The sequence below is a fragment of the Bombina bombina genome, chromosome 3 (assembly GCF_027579735.1).
Source record: "Bombina bombina isolate aBomBom1 chromosome 3, aBomBom1.pri, whole genome shotgun sequence".
In the NCBI taxonomy this organism is placed as follows: domain Eukaryota; kingdom Metazoa; phylum Chordata; class Amphibia; order Anura; family Bombinatoridae; genus Bombina; species Bombina bombina.
The window spans coordinates 927,086,847-927,105,011 of record NC_069501.1 but is presented as its reverse complement, the minus strand read 5'-3'; positions in this window follow the sequence as shown (position 1 = coordinate 927,105,011).

Genomic DNA, 18,165 nt, shown 5'->3' with positions numbered 1-18,165 from the left:
CCTCTGGACCATATCCTTTCCATCTAACAAGATATTCCAACCATCAATGACAAAAATGTGAATCAAGGATAACATCCAACTCAAATTCTTCATGATCCTCAAATTGAACGGGAGGTGGTGGTTTCTTAAGTCGATTAGGGAATGAGCTAGGATAGAAAGGTTCCAAAAGACATATGTGGAATGATGGATGTATCCTGTATTTGCATGGTAGATCCAGTACAACAGATGATGCATTCAATATGCGTTTGATGGGGAATGGTCCTATAAATTGATTTCCAATTTCTTAGATGGTATAGCCAATTTCAGATGCTTCATGGATAACCATGCAAGGTCTCCTAGCTTGTAGTTAGGACATGGTCTGTGTCTTGCATCATAATAGTGTTTTTGATTAATTTTGGCTTCACACAAATGTACCTTTAAGAGATCTAATCCTTCTTTCAGGTTGTCTATGATTTTGCAGCTGGGGATGATGATTGGGTCTGAGACAGAGTTATAGGTTGGGGATGATAACCATATGTGGCAAAGAACGGTTTTGTTTTAGTAGTACTTGAAATTGAGTTATTGTATGAATATTCTGCCATAGACAGGAAAGTTATCCAGTCGTCTTGGAGATGAGAAACATAACACCTGAGATACTGTTCCATAATGCTGTTTATTCTTTCTGTAAGTCCATTCGTTTGGGGATGGTATGAGGTTGACCCCTTGGATGTATCTGTAGGGTTCTACAGAGGGCCTTCCAGAAATTGGAGGTAAACTGAGTTCCTCGATCCGTGATGATAGCAGTAGGCAATCCATGTAGGCATACAATGTGATTTACAAAGGCATCTGCTGTTTCAGTAGCATTGGGTAAGGATTTTAATGCAATGAAGTGTGCCAATTTTTTCAATGATCTATCACTACCATAATGGTGTCATGTTTTTGTGAAGGTGGGAGTTTGACTATAAAATCCATGGATATTGTTGCCCATGGGGTGTCAGGAATTGGTATAGGATTAACCAATAGGTTTCCTCTTTTCAATTTTATTTCTAGTGCAAGTATCACATGTGGTCAATCTTGAATTGACTGATCCATTTGGGGCCACCAAAAATATTTTCTGACTAGTTCTTTGGTTTTGCGAATGCCAGGATGACCAGACATGGGAACTCATGAAAGTTGGTTAGGATATTATGTCTAATTTGCTGTGGGACATATATTCTATTGTGATATGTATAAAGGCCAGTGGAATTATTTATAAGCCATTGATTTTCAGGTATAGAATCTGTTTTTAAAGCTTTGAGAATTTCTTGTTCAAGTGTACTTAGAATTCCAATTATCTTATGTAGTGGGATCATATGCATTGTTTGATCTGCTTTTGGGTTTTGATCATTTAAACGAGATAATGCATCTGCCTTGGTATTTTGATTACCTGGTTTATAGGATATTAAAACATTTAATTTGTCTAGAAATAGTGCCCAATGTACCAGATGGGAGGAAAGTGTTTTGCTTTGTCTCAAATACTGAAGATTTTTATGGTCTATGTAGATTAGAAAGGGCTTGCATGCCCCTTCTAATATATGCCTCCAAGCTTCTAAGGCCGATTTAACAGCTAGTAATTTCTTGTCACCAATTTAAAATAACTCTGGTATTGAGAGTCCACAGAATGGCTGCGTTAGGCTCCAAAAAAGGAGCGTAGAGCATATTTAACGCAACTTCAACTCTCGATACCAGAGTTGCTTACGGACGCGGCCAGCCTCAAAAACGTGCTCGTGCATGATTCCCCCATAGGAAACAATGGGGCTGTTTGAGCTGAAAAAAAACCTAACACCTGCAAAAAAGCCGCGTTCAGCTCCTAACGCAGCCCCATTGTTGTCTATGGGGAAACACTTCCTACGTCTGCACCTAACAATCTAACATGTACCCCGAGTCTAAATACCCCTAACCTTACACGTATTAACCCCTATTCTGCCGCCCCCGCTATCGCTGACCCCTGCATATTATTATTAACCCCTAATCTGCCACTCCGTAAACCGTCGCTACTTACATTATCCCCATGTACCCCTAATCTGCTGCCCCTAACACCGCCGACCCCTATATTATATTTATTGACCCCTAATCTGCCCCCCACAACGTCGCCTCCACCTGCCTACACTTATTAACCCCTAATCTGCCGAGCGGACCGCACCGCTATTATTATAAAGTTATTAACCCCTAATCCGCCTCACTAACCCTATAATAAATAGTATTAACCCCTAATCTGCCCTCCCTAACATCGCCGACACCTAACTTCAATTATTAACCCCTAATCTGCCGACTGGAGCTCACCGCTATTCTAATAAATGTATTAACCCCTAAAGCTAAGTCTAACCCTAACACTAACACCCCCCTAAATTAAATATAATTTTAATCTAACAAAATTAATTAACTATTATTAAATAAATTATTCCTATTTAAAGCTACATACTTACCTGTAAAATAAATCCTAATATAGCTACAATATAAATTATAATTATATTATAGCTATTTTAGGATTAATATTTATTTTACAGGTAACTTTGTATTTATTTTAACCAGGTACAATAGCTATTAAATAGTTAAGAACTATTTAATAGCTAAAATAGTTAAAATAATTACAAATGTACCTGTAAAATAAATCCTAACCTAAGTTACAATTAAACCTAACACTACACTATCAATAAATTAATTAAATAAAATACCTATAATTATCTACAATTAAACCTAACACTACACTATCAATAAATAAATTAAATACAATTCCTACAAATAAATACAATGAAATAAACTAACTAAAGTACAAAAAATAAAAAAGAACTAAGTTACAAAAAATAAAAAAATATTTACAAACATTAGAAATATATTACAAAAATTTTAAACTAATTACACCTACTCTAAGCCCCCTAATAAAATAACAAAGCCCCCCAAAATAAAAAAATGCCCTACCCTATTCTAAATTACTAAAGTTCAAAGCTCTTTTACCTTACCAGCCCTGAACAGGGCCCTTTGCGGGGCATGCCCCAAGAAGTTCAGCTCTTTTGCCTGTAAAAAAAAACATACAATAGCCCCCCCAACATTACAACCCACCACCCACATACCCCTAATCTAACCCAAACCCCCCTTAAATAAACCTAACACTAAGCCCCTGAAGATCTCCCTACCTTGAGTCGTCTTCACCCAGCCGAGCCAAATTCTTCATCCAAGCGGAGCAAGAAGAGGTCCTCCATCCGGTAGAAGTCTTCATCCAAGCGGGGCAGAAGAGGTCTTCCATCCGATTGAAGTCTTCATCCAAGAGGCATCTTCTATCTTCATCCATCCGGAGCGGAGCGGCAGCATCCTGAAGACCTCCGACACAGAACATCCATCCTGGCCGACGACTGAACGACGAATGACGGTTCCTTTAAATGACGTCATCCAAGATGGCGTCCCTTGAATTCCGATTGGCTGATAGGATTCTATCAGCCAATCGGAATTAAGGTAGGAATATTCTGATTGGCTGATGGAATCAGCCAATCAGGATCCAGTTCAATCCAATTGGATCAGCCAATCGGATAGAACTTGATTCTGATTGGCTGATTCCATCAGCCAATCAGAATATTCCTACCTTAATTCCGATTGGCTGATAGAATCCTATCAGCCAATCGGAATTCGATGGACGCCATCTTGGATGACGTCATTTAAAGGAACCGTCATTCGTCGTTCAGTCGTCGGCCAGGATGGATGTTCCACGTCGGAGGTCTTCAGGATGCTGGTGCTCCGCTCCGGATGGATGACGATAGAAGATGCCTCTTGGATGAAGACTTCAATCGGATGGAAGACCTCTTCTGCCCCGCTTGGATGAAAACTTCTACCGGATGGAGGACCTCTTCTTGCTCCGCTTGGATGAAGAATTTGGCTCGGCTGGGTGAAGACGACTCAAGGTAGGGAGATCTTCAGGGGCTTAGTGTTAGGTTTATTTAAGGGGGGTTTGGGTTAGATTAGGGGTATGTGGGTGGTGGGTTGTAATGTTGGGGGGGGTATTTATGGTTTTTTTTACAGGCAAAAGAGCTGAACTTCTTGGGGCATGCCCCGCAAAGGGCCTTGTTCAGGGCTGGTAAGGTAAAAGAGCTTTGAACTAGTAATTTAGAATAGGGTAGGGCATTTTTTTATTTTGGGGGACTTTGTTATTTTATTAGGGGGCTTAGAGTAGGTGTAATTAGTTTAAAATTGTTGTAATATATTTCTAATGTTTGTAAATATTTTTTTATTTTTTGTAACAGTTCTTTTTTATTTTTTGTACTTTAGTTAGTTTATTTCATTGTATTTATTTGTAGGAATTGTATTTAATTTATTTATTGATAGTGTAGTGTTAGGTTTAATTGTAAGTAATTGTAGGTAGTTTATTTAATTAATTTATTGATAGTGTAGTGTTAGGTTTAATTGTAACTTAGGTTAGGATTTATTTTACAGGTAAATTTGTAATTATTTTAACTATTTTAGCTATTAAATAGTTCTTAACTATTTAATAGCTATTGTACCTGGTTAAAATAAATACAAAGTTACCTGTAAAATAAATATTAATCCTAAAATAGCTATAATATAATTATAATTTATATTGTAGCTATATTAGGATTTATTTTACAGGTAAGTATTTAGCTTTAAATAGGAATAATTTATTTAATAAGAGTTAATTAATTTCGTTAGATTAAAATTATATTTAAATTAGGGGGGTGTTAGTGTTAGGGTTAGACTTAGCTTTAGGGGTTAATACATTTATTAGAATAGCTCCAGTCGGCAGATTAGGGGTTAATAATTGAAGTTAGGTGTCGGCGATGTTAGGGAGGGCAGATCAGGGGTTAATACTATTTATTTTAGGGTTAGTGAGGCGGATTAGGGGTTAATAACTTTATTATAGTAGCGGTGCGGTCCGCTCGGCAGATTAGGGGTTAATAAGTGTAGGCAGGTGGAGGCGACGTTGAGGGGGGCAGATTAGGGGTTAATAAATATAATATAGGGGTCGGCGGTGTTAGGGGCAGCAGATTAGGGGTACATAGCTATAATGTAGGTGGCGGCTCTTTGCGGTCGGCAGATTAGGGGTTAATTATTGTAGGTAGCTGGCTGCGATGTTGTGGGGGGCAGGTTAGGGGTTAATAAAAATAATATAGGGGTCAGCGGTGTTAGGGGCAGCAGATTAGGGGTACATAAGTATAACGTAGGTGGCGGTCGGCAGATTAGGGGTTAAAAAAATGTATTCGAGTGTCGGCGATGTGGGGGGGCCTCGGTTTAGGGGTACATAGGTAGTTTATGGGTGTTAGTGTACTTTAGAGTACAGTAGTTAAGAGCTTTATGAACCGGCGTTAGCCCAGAAAGCTCTTAACTACTGACTTTTTTCTGCGGCTGGAGTTTTGTCGTTAGATTTCTAACGCTCACTTCAGACACGACTCGAAATACCGGAGTTAGAAAGATCCCATTGAAAAGATAGGATACGCAATTGACGTAAGGGGATCTGCGGTATGGAAAAGTCGCGGCTGGAAAGTGAGCGTTAGACCCTTTTTTGAATGACTCCAAATACCGGCGGTAGCCTAAAACCAGCGTTAGGAGCCTCTAACGCTGGTTTTCATGGCTACTGCCAAACTCCAAATCTAGGCCTAAGAGATTAGGGGGACTTAGGCACAAGCTATAAAAAATATATGCTAAATAGAATGTGAACTGGATGCAATATTAAAGGCAGGTTTTTAAAGTATATACAACCTTATAATCAATCATATATTCCCCCAATAGCTTAATATAAAAAGGAGCTAGAGAAAGGATTATAAAAAAGGTTTACTGGGAACGGTGAGGTAAAGTTCACAGTGGTTGCTCCTTACACAGCTTCTACGCGTTTCACCCTGATTGCGGGCTTTTTGAAAAAGCATAGCAGGCATACTATACGCTCACCTAAAGGTACGGATTTGTTTCATAAGACTTTCCATTGTTATACTGTGCTTGATCTCTCTCCCCAGTGCGGAATTGCTTAGAGTATAATAGTAGCTGGCCACTACTATTTTACCTACTATATTGCCACATTAAAAGGGATACCTTGACCATAATATGAAAAGACTTCTATCCTTTTAAAAAAAAAGACTGTCATTCTACGAAATCATTATTCCAATGAAAATATGTCATCCTATTAACTCTTGATCATCTATATTACTGCAAAGGACTACACTATACGCAATAATTGCGATCCCTATATATTAACTATCAGTCACACACCTGTTCTTTTTCTTCTCATATCTTTGCATAGGAGTGTGTTACGCTAAAATTGTTTACACCACTTATTGAGTGTACCCATATATATTGGGCTTTTTTTCTCCATATTGTAAAATATGCAATGAAAATTGTTTTTTAACTATTTGTATTTTAAATTTTATTTGTCTAGGTTATGTCTATGTTTTATATGATGTCTGATCAGTAAACCTTTTTTTATAATCCTTTCTCTAGCTCCTTTTTTATATTAAGCTATTGGTGGAATATTTGATTGATTATAAGGTTGTATATACTTTAAAAACCTGCCTTTAATATTGCATCCAGTTCACATTCTATTTAGCATATATTTTTTATAGCTTGTGCCTAAATCCCCCTAATCTCTTGGTTTTTAACACTTAGAGCTTTTTTAGCGCTTCCTCTAAATACATTTTATACCTCCAAACATACACAATTAAGATAGTATTACAGATAGTATAACTCCAAACATGCACAGCTCAGATATTATTACAGATAGTACACCTCCAAACATGCACAGCTCAGATATTATTACAGATAGTATACCTCCAAACATGCACAGTTCACATATCATTACAGACAGTATACCTCCAAACATGCACAGCTCAGATATTATTACAGATAGTATACCTCCAAACATGCACAGTTCACATATCATTGCAGACAGTATACCTCCAAACATGCACAGTTCATATAGTATGACAGATAGTATACCTCCAAACATGCACAGTTCAGTTAGTATGACAGATAGTATACCTCCAAACATGCACAGTTCAGTTAGTATTACAGATTGTTTATCTCCAAACACGCACAGCTCAGATATTATTACAGATAATATACCTCCAAACATGCACAGCTCAGATATTATTACATAAAGTATACCTCCAAACACGCACAGCTCAGATATTATTACAGATAATATACCTCCAAACATGCACAGCTCAGATATTATTACATAAAGTATACCCCCAAACATGCACAGTTGTTAGTATTACAGATAGTATACCTCCAAACATGCACAATTCAGATAGTATTACAGATAGTAAAACTCCAAACATACACAACTCAGATATTATTACAGATAGTATACCTCCAAACATGCAAGTTCAGATAGCATTACAGATAGTATACCTCCAAACATGTACAGTTCAGATAGCATTACAGATAGTATACCTCCAAACATGCACAGTTCAGTTAGTATTAGATAGTATACCTCCAAACATGCACAGCTCAGATATTATTACATAAAGAATACCCCCAAACATGCACAGTTCAGTTAGAGTTACAGATAGTATACCTCCAAACATGCACAGTTCAGTTGGCATTACAGATAGTATTCCTCCAAACATGCACAGTTCAGTTGGCATTACAGATAGTATACCTCCAAACATGCACAGTTCAGTTGGCATTACAGATAGTATTCCTCCAAACATGCACAGTTCAGTTGGCATTACAGATAGTACACCTCCAAACATGCACCGTTCAGTTAGTATTACAGATAATATACCTCCAAACAGGCATAGTTCACATAGTATTACAAATAGTATACCTCCAAACATGCACAGTTCAGTTAGTATTACAGTTAGTATACCTCCAAACAAGCACAGTTCAGTTAGTATTTCAGATAGTATACCTCCAAACATGAACAGTTCACATAGCATTACAGGCAGTATACCTCTTAACATGCACAGTTCACATAGTATTACAGACAGTATACCTCCAAACAAGAACAGTTCTGTTATTATGACAGATAGTATACCTCCAAACACGCACAGTTCAGTTAGTATGACAGATAGTATACCTCCAAACACGCACAGTTCAGTTAGTATGACAGATAGTATACCTCCAAACATGCACAGTTCAGTTAGTATTACAGATTGTATACCTCCAAACATGCACAGTTCACATAGTGTTACAGATAGTATACCTCCAAACATGCACAGTTCACATAGCATATATATATATATTGTGACAGAAAGTCTGGTTTGGTGATAGAGGGAGTTAATATTAGACCAAGTTCAATACATTTCACTTAACCATTTTGCTAAGAAACCCCAGGGAAGTGATTAGTGTTTTTAGTTGTGAATACCTTACAGCTGTTAAAGACAATTAAACTCAGGTGTGGCTCATGATTACTGCTCCAAAGGCTTAAAATGGAAGTATTTCTCTAGCTAAATTAGATTACATCCAGGCAGGATGCCTGATATGATATGTTGTGGAAAATATGATGTACTAAACATTTTGCTGGATTTCTGTTTGCTGTTACATTCTGTAAAGGGCATCTGTATTGCTGTAGACAATGCAGACCGAGATTTGCTGTTTTGGAAGCTTGTGCAGAGACTTAATCTGTTCCTTTTGCCTTACCTGTGAACAAACTGTATGCTGCTGTTAAAGTCACCTTGTTTTGAAAACTTTAACTGGATTGGCCTCTATTGCATTTAAACCCTAGAAGACAGTGGTTGCCAAAGTTATATATATATATATATATATATATATATATATATATAGCTCTTCATGTCCCTAATGCCAGCTAACGGCTCCCACTAAGGATTTTCGTAGTCCATTAGTGCCTTTACCAAGTCAGCCAGAGGACACCAGTATATACTGGTTGTCCTGGATTATGCAACCCGCTATCCTGAGGCAGTACCCCTACGTAATAGTTCTGCAAAATTTATAGCAAAGATACTTATGCTTATGTTTAGTAGAGTGGGTATACCCAAGGAAATTTTGACAGATCAAGGGACTCCTTTTATGTCTAAGGTTACAAAAGAATTATGTAAACTGCTCCAAATTAGGCATCTGAAAACTTTAGTATATCACCCTCAAAATGATGGGCTGGTAGAGAGATTCAATAAGACCCTAAAGAGTATGTTACGGAAGGCTATTGATGTGGATGGAAAAAAATTGTGACCTTTTATTGCCTTATTTAATGTTTTCTTTCAGGGAAGTTCCTCAGGCCTCAACAGGGTTTTTGAACTTTTGTATGGTCGACATCAATGTGGGTTACTTTATATTGTTAAAGAGACATGGGAACAGGAAACTACACCCTATAGAAGTATTATTGAGCATATATCTCAAATGCAGGATCAAAAGGAGGCTGTCATGCCCATAGTTAGGGAACATATGGTAAAAGCTCAAGAAGCACAAAAACACAGTTATAATCATAATTCTAGGGTTAGAGTATTTCAGCCTGGTGACAGGGTACTAATTTTAGTACCTAGTCCCTAGTTTTAGTCCCTACAGTAGTTAATACATTTTTGGCTACTTGGCATGGCCCATATGAGTTAATTGAAAAGGTGGGTGATGTAAACTATAAGGTGAGTCAGCCAGGGAGAAGAAAACTTGAGCAGATATATCACATTAATTTACTGAAGCACTGGAAGGATACAGAGGTTTTGTGTGCGGTAAATACAACAGAGATACCTGTTACTGAGCCAGAGGTAAATCTTTCTGAAACCCTATCTGTGCATCAAATGCAAGAGGTTAAGGACTTTATTAGAAGGAACAGAGAGGTTTTTTTCCATGATGCCAGGGAGAACTAACGTAATTAAACATGACATAGTTACAGAACCAGGGAAAAAAGTTTACTTAAACCCTATAGAGTTCCTGAAACCCATAGGGAGGCTAATTAATTGGAGGTGTAAAAAATGTTAAAACTTGGGGTAATTGAAGAATCATACAGTGATTGGAGCAGTCCAATTGTGTTAGTTCCTAAACCGGATGGTACTTTACGATTTTGTAATGATTATCGTAAATTAAATTGTATTTCAAAATTTGATACCTACCCGATGCCTAGGGTTAATGAGTTAATAGAAAGACTAGGAAAAGCACGTTATTCTGCTATTGGCAGATACCCCTTACTGATCAGGCAAAGGAGAAAACTACTTTTTCATCTCCAGATGAGTTGTTTCAGTATACAGTTTTGCCATTTGGGTTACATGGTGCTCCTGCAACATTTAAGAGAATGATGGATAGAATTCTAAAGCCCCATGTTCGTTATGCTGCAGCACATCTTGATGATGTAATCATTTATAGTACAGATTGGGAATCACATGTCCCAATAGTTCAGGCAGTTCTTGACTCCATTTTCTTTGCTGACTTAACTGTGAATCCTTCAAAATGTACCATTGGTTTAGAGGAAGCGAAGTACTTGGGATATACAATTGGGAGAGGATTAGTTAACAGAAGCCATACAAAACTGGCCCCAGCCCCTAACTAAGAAAAAAGTTAGAGCTTTTTTGGGCTTGACTTGATATTATAGAAGGTTTATTCCAGATTTTGCTACAATAGCTGCTCCTTTAACTGATCTTACAAAGGCCAAATCAACAGTGATGGTTAAATGGTCTACAGAAGCAGACAAGGCTTTTAAGCATTTAAAAGATGCCCTGTGTGCCTATCCAGTTTTGGTAACTCCAGATTTGTGTAAAGATTTTATAGTGCAGACTGATGCTTCTGATGTTGGTGTGGGGGCTGTTCTTTCCCAATTGTATCAAGGGGAGAAGCACCCTGTATTATTTCTTAGTAGAAAATTAAACCAACAAGAGAAAAATGTTTAGCTATTAAGTGGGCTTTGGAGTCTCTTCGGTACTATTTGTTGGGGAGGAAATTCAGGTTGATTACAGATCATGCTCCTCTCAAATGGATGAGTCAGAATAAGGAGAGGAATGCAAGAGTGACTAGATGGTTTCTTAGTCTGCAGCCTTTTCATTTCTTTGTTGAGCACAGAGCAGGTCTTTTGCAGGGCAATGCTGACGGTCTTTCAAGGGTACACTATTTAATGTCTATCGTCGCTCACTCCACCAAGTGTTAGCTAGGGGGGAGGAAGTGTGACAGAAAGTCTGGTTTGGTGATAGAAGGAGTATATATTAGACCAAGTTTAATACATTTCACTTTACCATTTTGCTAAGCAACCCCAGGGAAGTGATTAGTGTTTTTAGTTTTTAGTAGTGAATACCTTACAGTTGCTAAAGACAATTAAACTCAGGTGTGGCTCATGATTGCTGCTCTTAGAGTTTAAAAGGGAATCATTTCTCTAGCTAAGTAGATTACAGCCAGGCAGGAGGCCTGATATGATGTGTTGTGGAAAATATGATGTACTAAACATTTTGCTGGATTTCTGTTTGTTCTTACATTCTCTAAAGGACATTTGTATTGCTGCAGACAATGCAGACAGAGATTTGCTGTTTTGGAAGCTTGTGCAGAGACTGAATCTGTTCATTTTGCCTTACCTGTGAACAAACTGTATGCTGCTGTTAAGTCCCCTTGCTATTTTGGAAGAAAATAAAGTTTTGAAAACTTTAACTGGATTGGCCTCTATTGCATTTAAACCCTAGAAGACAGTGGTTGCCAAATGTTCTTGTTAATATATATATATATATATATATATATATATATATATATATCCTATATTATAAAAGACAAGAGTTTGTCTGAAGCCGTCATGCGCAGTTCAGACAAACTCTTGCAGCTGATCGCACGCGCACCCACGAGAGAGAGAGAGAGAGAGAGAGAGAGAGAGAGAGAGAGAGAGAGAGATTAAATATAACACAACACGGCCCGTGTGAACGGGCTTTAGGACTAGTATATATATATATATATATATATATATATATATATATATATATATTAATGTTTTGTTTTAATGTGTTCAGTACCTGCTTTAAAGGGACATGAAACTCAAAATGTTTATTTCATAATCCAGATTGTGCATGCAACTTTAAGCAAATTTCCAATTTATTGATATTATCAAATTTGCTTCATTCTCATGGTATTCTTTGTTGAGGGAGCAGCAACACTTTACTGGGAGCTAGATGAACACATCTGTTAAGCCAATGACAAGAGGATAAAGAGATATAAATGTACAATCACCAATCAGCAGCCAGCTCAAGTACTGCATTGCTGCTTCTGAGCTTACCTATGTATGCTATTCAACAAAGGGTGCCAGGAGAATGAAACAAATTAAATAATAGGATTCATTTTAAAGTTGCTTAAAATCACATGCTTAGGAGGAGGAGCTTAGCACAGGTGGCTGAGCGGTTGTTCTCCAGCTCCCTAGCACCTGGTGATGTTTCCCATGCACCAAGCCCTGAAGTAAAGGGCTGCTACCTGGCCAGCAGAGTAGACACGCTGCCGGAATCCACAGCCTAATCCAACTCGCTGTATGAGACTCCCTAGTCCAGAGGAACCTGCAAACCCCTTAAGTGATACTAAATAATTTGAAAGAGTCTTGGACGCACAGACATCAATACCCTCACCTGGACTGCACACCGCTACCATAGGCGGTATAGATCATATTACATTAACGTAGGAAGCAGTGCTTGTAAGGGTAATCTGAAGACACATCTTTAAAATCAAGACGCCGTGTCAAGCTAAGCTTTCTCCCATTCCACTAAAATACTCACCCTTCCCTTCGTTGTAATTGGTGGCCACGGAATTGCAGCACCTGGCCCTAGCCAGCGGACGACTACCTTTGCCGTGAGAGTACCCGAGGATAGCTGAAGAAGCTGAGTAAAAGACCTCCTCCCCCGCAGGTGCTGTGCGGGGGGAGGCGTCTACAGGAGCCGACGGCTCTGGCATCTGGAGAAAGATCTTGTCCTACCGCTGAGAGCCCGGGTAAGAGGGGCGGGGAGCGGAGCCTTTTTTCTATTCCCATATTCACTTGCCCGGCCTGGTCCCGGGGATCTAACGTGAAGATTGATGGTGGATTTCCTCCTCCCCCACCGATGTTGCGAGGGAGGAGGTCAGCTGAAGACGGATTACACTTTAGCGGCTACAAGCTGTAAGGCGCTATATCCCTCCCTTGGTTGAAAGGAAGAGGGTCAACAAATAGGAAGCCACCGAGAAGCTAGACAACTACCTGCAGGTCACAGCAGCGGGAAAGGGTGAGTACAAGGAAAAAAAAAAAAAAAAAGAGACAGATATAATAAAGTGTGGTTTGTGGGGAAAGCGGGAAGAGAAGGAAAAAGAGAAGAGGAGAGAAAACATGTCAAAGTTTAATAAAAGGGGACAAGAGAATAATTCTTACTGAGGCAAGCAGGTAAAGGTGAAAAAGGAAAAGGGGAAGAGAGAAGAGTAAAGAAGGGGGAAAAATCTTTCTATATGCAGTGTAAAAAAGACTTATGGAACTTTCCTCTTGATCATACAATAAAGACAGGATCACCTATTAGAATAGTCCCTAACAATAACAAGGTCTAAAAAGAGAAGAACTGCAACAAAAAGTCCTCAGTAGACAACAAAGTATCTAAAGGAACACATTGCTGAGCAAAAACCGTACTGTTTGCCCACTTTTCTTCGCTCTTTTTTCTCTCATCTTTAACTAAACCTAATAGGGGAAAAAAGAGAAAGAAATTACCTATAAGAAGGAGGGGAACAAGAGGATAAAGAGGGCACTGACTGTCAGGCGATATGTGTGTCATTGTAATTGCTCTCAATTCCCAATTAGCACTAGCTTATACATGAATATTCTCATTTAGAGGGTAGAGATGAAATGTTTCTTTACCTCCAAGGTTGCCGTATGTAAGCTAAAGTCTGTAACAAATTACATTTAACAGTTATTCCACAGGAATTTAGATTATATAATTTAAGTGTTCCTCTATGCCTTGTTTTATTTTCATTATTGTTTTTTTCCTTTTTGTGTGCTTATTATTGTATTATGCTGATTGCTACTATTTATCCTGGGCTAACAAATACATGTGACATAAGTAAATGCTTTTTGATTTAAAGTAAATTTATATACTAATATAGGCACTGCCCTAAAAAAAAAAAAAAAAAAAATATAAAAAAAAAAAAAAATAGGCTCAGAATTATATCTAGAGTAACGATTTAGGCTTAGAGTAAAATTATAAAGGAAGTCTTAAGTCTTAAGGTAGCAAGAAAGACAAAGAAGAGAATATAAACCAATGTCCTCTAACTGGGAATAAAGGAAAGCAATTGTTATAAGTATATCTTAAGGAAAAATATATATTAACTCAAGATTTATATAAAAAGCTGATCTTATATTATCACTCAAGGTAGCAAGCCAGGCTAAGATACAATTTAATTAAAGGGTAGGAAGCCTTAAGTCTCAAGTCCTTGAGTGGGAAGAAAGAATAAAATAGAAAAATATCTTGCCTAAAGTTTATATACATCTTAACAAAAAACTTGTCAATTCTTGAATACACACCCTAAAAGTCACTCACAGTCCTAATATTGGGGTTTTTTCCCATCGTACCAAACACACTTTTTTTATTTATTTTTTTTTCTTCTTTTTTTCTCACTTAAGAATATTCTCACATTAGCACCTTTCCCCCCTCTTTTTTGAAGAGAAATATATACAGTTTCTCTCCTCCTTCTTTGTCTTTCTTTATCCATTTTTCCACAAGTAGCACATGGACAAATTTCTCAACACATCCCTCAAACCCTCCCCCTTAAGAATGGCAGGTAAACCCAGAGATAAAAAAACTAAAGGTGCTGCAGAAAGCAATGCAGAGACACATTCTATAATAAATTTAAACCCAACGAATGAGACATTTAATATACAGAGTCTGGTTGCCAACATATCAGAAGCCCTAACACCTAAATTTGATAACCTGAGATCAGAAATAAAACAAGATATTGCCATGTTGTCTCAAGAAGTTAGGCAGTTCTCAAATAGACTGCAAGAGGCAGAGCAAAGGGTATCAGACCTGGAAGACCTTTCAATAGAGCACGAGGCAAGAATAAAAGAAACAGAAACTAAACTACAAAAAATACAGGCTAGGTTAGAAGACGCTGAAAATAGATCCAGGAGAAATAACATTAGGATAATAGGAATTCCGGAAGGAAAGAAATTTGAAAATTTATCTCTATTTATAACTAATATCCTAGCCCAAACTCTTGGTATTAAGGACACACAGATAATAATAGAAAGGGCTCACAGAATTGGTCCACCCCAGGCTGATAATAAATCTCACACCAGACCTAGACCAGTGATAGCACGCTTCTTAAATTACCTTGATAAAATTAACATGTTACAACAATATAGGAAGAAACAACCTATTAGTATAGAGGGAGCTAAAATTTATATGTTTCAAGACTTCTCAGCTGAGACTTCCCTGAGAAGAAGAGAGCTTGCACCTATCTGCACAAAACTAATACACAAGGGTTACAGGGCAATGCTAATTTACCCAGCTAAACTTAAAGTCTACACCTCAGAGAATACATACATATTTGACAATGTAAAAGATGCAGAGGATTTGTTAATGGAACTAGAAAAAGTAAGCTGAATTCCCCTCCCTACAGGGGACCTTCTCGAGTAAAAGTACAATAGAAATTTTGTGTTTTTTTTCTTTTTTTCTAAGCTATATTATTTCTTTGATGATAAAGCCACAGATAATGGTGAGCGATCCCTCTGAAGCTAGGGGGGATAGAAGAAAAAAAGAGGAAAGAGAGGGCAGGCTCTTCTCCCTCTTCATAGAATTGAGTTTCCATCCTCCCCAATATTTTTTTTTTTTTTTCTTTTCTTTCTTCTTCTCTCTCTCCCTTCCTCTCACCCCTCCCACTGTTCCTTTTACCTCCCTTTGAAAATTTGCTAGGAATCCAAACTTAGATGACAAACTCTCCTACTAAAATTAAAATAATCTCATGGAATATTGGAGGCATAACTACCCCCATAAAAAGGAAAGCCATTGTCTCCCATATGCGTAAGTTACAAGCCAATATAATGTTTCTTCAAGAAACGCATTTGGGTATGGAAGAAACAATGAAACTTAAGGGTTCCTGGATCAAAGAGGTGGAAGCCTCACCGAGTATTGGAAGAAAGAGGGGAGTAGCAATACTATTTGGCAAGAGAATTGAGGCAGAGATATTACAAACAAGGAGGGATCCAGAGGGGAGATTTCTAATGGTGAAAACAAGAATTTTTAAACAAATTTACACGTTGTTAAATATATATGCGCCTAATGAGCTGGACTATGATTTTTGGAATCTAATCCAATCTATGATATTATTCCACTCAGAAGGCTATCTGATCATTGGAGGAGACTTTAATATGGCTCCACAGTCTCCGATAGACAGAGTGAGATATAACAGTAAACAACTTAAAAACAAAAAGGATAAATTAGAAACAAAAATATTTAAGAACATGTATCAGAATCTATCGGTCAAAGATATATGGCGGGCACACAACCCTGACTCACGGGAATATACCTGTCTTTCTAGAGCGCATAAAACGCTCTCTAGAATAGACCTCTTTTTAACTGATGAGAAACTGTGTTCAAAGAAAATAAAGGCAGAAATTACTCCAATAGTTATTTCAGATCATGCTCCAATAACACTCGAGATACAATTAGAGCCCCCAAGGGATGCTCCTCTGAGATTCAGGTTTCCATTTCACTTGGTAAATGATTTTAAATTTAAAAATCACATAAAAAATAAATTTAAAGAATACATACAATTTAATAGCGAATATATTGACAGGCCAGAAATCTTCTGGGGAGCTGCAAAAGCAGTCATTAGAGGGGAAATAACAGCCTATGCGGCTAAGCTAACTAAGATCCTAAGGAAAAGAGAAAAAGAAGCCACTAATTTTGTGGTAAACTCATATAATCGGTTCCTCTTAACAAAGTCATCTTTTAGCTGGGCCAAATACATTAAGGCTAAAAAGGAGAGAGATGCCCTAATATTACTCATTGAAACTCAAAAAGACCTTAAATTCCGGGCTAAAATGTATCGCTACGGCAACAAATCAGGTAAATTACTTGCCAATTTAGTAAAAGGAGAAAAAAAGCCCTCTCTAATAGACAGAATACAACAAGGAGAACAGACACTTACAAATCCAGATGATATTCTAAAGAGTCTTACAAATTATTATAAGGATATATACTCTCTGAGAAAGAGTGATATTGAGCAATCCAGAGACTTCTGGAGTAAGTTAAACTACCCCACAGTTCCAGAGGATCTTTTGAGCACCTTAAATAAACCAATTACGGAGGAGGAAGTAAACAAAACGATAGCGAGGATGTCACTTAATAAAGCGGCAGGCCCCGATGGGTTGCCTAATGAGGCTTACAAGATCTTAGCCCCAGATGTTGCTCTTTACCTCTGCAACATGTATAATGACTTCTATGTCAATGGTAACCCGGTTCCAGTGAGCTTTTCAGACTCATTTACAACATTAATCCTGAAACCAGGTAAAGATCCAACTCAAAGAGAATCGTACCGACCTATAGCATTACTCAATTCAGAGTACAAGATCTTGACCTCAATCCTCGCAGAAAGACTACAAAATAGCCTAATACATATAATTCACAAAGATCAAGCAGGGTTCCTGAAAAATCGAAACTCTGCATCAAAAATAAGAGAAGTTTTGGTAATTTCTGAACATTTCGCTCAAATGCCGGACGGGGAGGGGGGAGAGGTGGATGCCCCTGACCTCGCACTAGTAACAATTGACGCAGAAAAGGCCTTTGACTCAGTTTTATTTACACACATCTTCATATCATTGGAGAAATTCGGATTTTCAGGTATGTTCCGGGAATTCATAGAAAATCTATACAAAAGGTCTAGGACAAATTTAATAGTTAATAATCTCACCTCTACAGCTATTGATATTCAGAGGGGCACGAGGCAGGGGTGTCCACTTTCCCCCCTCTTATTTGACATAGCCATAGAACCTTTGGCAGTCATGATTAGACAGTCTTTGCAAGGTGTCAGAATATCTAACTACGAATTAAAAATTGCCTTATATGCCGATGACATCCTCTTGTACATTGCAAATACAAAGATTAATATCCCCAAACTCCTACGTATAATAACTAACTTCGGAACCTTCTCAGGGTATAAAATAAACGCATCTAAGTCAGAAATATTCTGGCTCAGAAAAAAGACAGACTCAGTAAGTAATTGCCCTTTTAAGGAAGTAACAACGTCATTTAAATATCTAGGCATTAATATTCCAGTTAATCCGAGGGATCT